The following is a 3,788-nucleotide window of genomic DNA, read 5'->3' on the forward strand; positions in this document are numbered from 1 at the left end:
ATCCCAGATGCATGCACCATTTTGTGCATCTGGCTTTACATGGGTACCTGGGAATCGAAATAGGGCCTTTAGCCTATATAAGCAAGTACCTTAACAGATAAACCATCTCTGCAGTCCCAGCGTGTGTCTTCCCTTTATTCAAGAACTTGTCCCCTGTGTCCCCTGTCTTCCTACTCTTGGACACATTGGTAATAATTGGAAACAAAGGTCATAGAAATGCCTGAGGTTTGAGGACATCACAGAGAGACATCCCCAGAGAGACTCGTAGTTGAGAAAACTGAGGACTTAAAACAGCTCATGACACCGGGCATGGTGGCGCACGCCTTTAAGCCTAACACTTGTAAGGCAGAGGTAGGAGGATCGCTGTGAGTTCCAGGCCACCCTGAGACTATATAATGAGTTCCAGGAATAGCTCATGTCTGTGATGTCTGAATGGGAATCCAGTTCTCCTTCCATCTTAATGGCCTAACACTGAAAATCATAGCCCCAAATGTCCATTGTCTTGCCATGAAGGAGTATGTCTCTCTATAAATATGTTTCTGTCAATTGTTTTTTTGTGCTAATCTCTCTGCTTGTCATGCATAATGAACTACACAGTACAGAGTTATGCTTTGTAAATTCAAAGATCTACAGTGCAGTTTGAGCTAAGAAAATACCGAGGCCTATTGGTTGCTTACTGGGCCATCTCATGGTTTGCACATAGTTTGAAATGTTGAGATGTTTTAGAATTGTAGGGAAGTATTCGTCAAGGTCAGCAGTGCTTTTCTCCTCTCAGAATTAAGCAAAAGTAGCAACAGAGTTTCACAGGGAAAAAGCTTCTTTGACAGGATATTAAAATCAGTCACTCTGTTGTCTCTGCTGACCCTGAAATAATTTTACATCTTTCATTTGCAGCAGTGTACTGGTAAACATTTCTTGTCTGAGACAGTCCAGGGAATACTGGAGTAGACTTTGAAACTAAGTAAAAACTAGCCTAAATTCAGGCTATTCAGTTGTCAAGCCCCTAATTCCTATGTGTAACCCACAGGAGACAGGAGTGTGTTGGCCACAGGCCCTGCCTGGAAAAAGCAGTCAGCTGGAGAGGTATGTTGCTGTCCTTTCTTAATCTCTCCCTCCCTCCATCACATACTGTTCTGTCTCAAGGAACAGAAGCATCCACTTTTCCTATCTCCCCATGGCTCAACTCTAAAATTGCAAATTTACTTCTTTCCTGCCTCTTGCTGACACCCTAGTGTGCACTCCTATCTTCTCACATCTATGGAATCACAGCATCTTGCATACCTCCCACCTGCTGCCACCATGTGAGCCTGTCATCCTCTGTTGAGCTTTACAAAGTAGCCAGGGCCTGAACCTGTCCTGAGGGTGAACATTAGCACTAAGTCTGTATACTTTCATGGAGTGCCTGGCACATGCGCCACCTTGTGCATCTGGCTATCGCGGGTCTTTGGGAATCAAACCTGGGTCCTTTCAGGCAAACACCTTAACCACTAAGCCATCCATCCTGCCCATGATTGAAATTAGGATAATAGAGCTTGGGAGATGGCACAGTATGAGTTCTTACTGTGCAAACACAAAGAGCTGAATTTGATCCCTAGCACTCACATAAAAAGACAAGTGTGACAATGTACCCCTATAACCTAAGTGTCTGGGGGGGGGGCAAAAAGGAGAGTTACTGGGGCTCACTTGTCAGCCAGTTTGACTGAAAAGTAACAGCGCCAGGTTCGGTGAGAGACTCCTTCTCAAGGAAATAAGCAGAAGAGCACACAGGACACCTGATATCTTCCTCTGGGCCCTGCACATGTGTGCATCATGCATGTGTATTTGCATACATGTGCATCTGCACACACATGCCTCTGCATACACGTGTGCATTTACCATACATGAATACACTATATACACCATACATGCCATATTCACACACAAACCAAAATGACAGGAATATAATTAAAAAAAAAAAAACATACTATCTCATGATCAAGAGAGAAATTAGCCAGTAGCAGAAGGACTGATGCTGGCTTTGAAGCTGAAAGTACACAGTGTGGCTTTAAGGCAGGTACAAAATAAATTCAAGAGCTGTAGAAGTAGCTCAGTCAGCAGATGTTTACCTAGCATATATTAAACCCTGGCTACTATCCTCAGCACGGTGTGAACCAGGCACAGTGACACATGTCTGTGTTTCTACTACTAAGGAGCTAGAGGAAAGAGGATCCAAAATTCAAGGTCCTCATTTGCTACCTTGTGAGTTTGAGATAAGCCTGAGCTACATAAGACCCTGTCTTTAAAAAAAAAGAAAGAAAAGAAAGAAAGAAAAACCCAAATAAATATGGAAAGTTGGTATCTGTGAACAGATGGAGGAGTTCACAAAAAGATGGAACTGATAAAAGCAATTAAGTGAGCTGTTAGAAATGACAACTATTTCATTTCCTGGGCTTTAAATCCTTCTGGACAAGGATGAAGAAAGTGCCACATACTGACAACAAGCCAGTAGATACCTCCTGACCTGAAGTCCAAAAGAGAAAAGAGCAAGAATAGGAACAGACTCCAACTTTGGAACAATCCTACAAGCATATAGCACATGCGACTGAAATGTTCATTTTTCTAGTAGGAAAAGAGAAAGGTAATTGGGGATGTTCCAACAATTCTACTGCAGTCCACTTTTCAGACATCAATGTGCAAAATCAAACAGGTCTGTAAGACACAAGAAAGGTTAGTACAAAAGGGATCACAGAAGTACATCATCATCAGACTGCAACATTTAAAAGAAAAGTCCTGAAATAAAAAATTAATCCAGTGCTCGCTTCGGCAGCACATATACTAAAATTGGAACGATACAGAGAAGATTAGCATGGCCCCTGCTCAAGGATGACACGCAAATTCGTGAAGCGTTCCATATTTTTGCTCAATTTATAATAGCTGTGAAATGGAACCAGCCTAGATGTCCCTCAACAGATGAGTGGATAATGAAGATGTGGTACATTTATACAATGGAGTTCTACTCAGCGGTAAAGAAAAATGAAGTTATGAAATTTGCAGAAAAATGGATGGACCTGGAAAGTATTATACTAAGTGAGGTAACCCAGGCCCAGAAAGCCAAGCGCCACATGTTCTCTCTCATATGTGGATCCTAGCTACAGATGACTGGGCTTCTGCGTGAGAATGAAAATACTTAGTAGCAGAGGCCAGTAAGTTGAAAAGGAGACATAAAGGGAAGAGAAAGGAAGGGAGGAGGATACTTAATAGGTTGATATTGTATATATGTAATTACAATGATTGTAATGGGGAGGTAATATGATGGAGAATGGAATTTCAAACGGGAAAGTGTGGGGGTGGGGAAGGAGGGAATTACCATGGGATATATTTTATAATCATGGAAAATGTTAATAAAAATTAAAAAAAATTAATCCATATAGAACTATTTATATTTTGAATTGTTCTTCAAAAAAGAATGTGAAATGAAGACATTAACAGCAAGCTAAGAGAGGAGGACATTTTTTCTATAAGAAGGCTTATCAGAAATTATTCTGTGTGCAGGAAAATTATGCTATACAACTGCTAGGTCACTAAGAAGGAACAAACTCCAATGTGTCATACACACTACATGCACACACACACACACACACACGCACACACACACACACTCATCCAAGTATACATACACAGTCATTTTCAATCCTTTCAAGATTGCTTAGAACTAGCACAAAGTAAGTCACAGTGAGTCCATGTCATATACAGAACTAAATATTTGACAGCAAAGGCACTGATCACGGAAAGGGTATTGGACTGCAGAG

General features: G+C 41.3%; 1 non-coding gene across 1 annotated transcript; it reads left to right on the forward strand.

Annotated features, from left to right (window-relative positions):
• The first annotated feature begins 2,790 nt into the window (after nucleotides 1-2,790).
• Nucleotides 2,791-2,897, forward strand: LOC123458929. The gene has a single exon (XR_006635864.1). It is a non-coding gene; the product is annotated as a U6 spliceosomal RNA (small nuclear RNA).
• The last annotated feature ends 891 nt before the right edge of the window (nucleotides 2,898-3,788 follow it).

This window comes from Jaculus jaculus, chromosome 2 (assembly GCF_020740685.1).
Source record: "Jaculus jaculus isolate mJacJac1 chromosome 2, mJacJac1.mat.Y.cur, whole genome shotgun sequence".
Lineage (NCBI taxonomy): Eukaryota > Metazoa > Chordata > Mammalia > Rodentia > Dipodidae > Jaculus > Jaculus jaculus.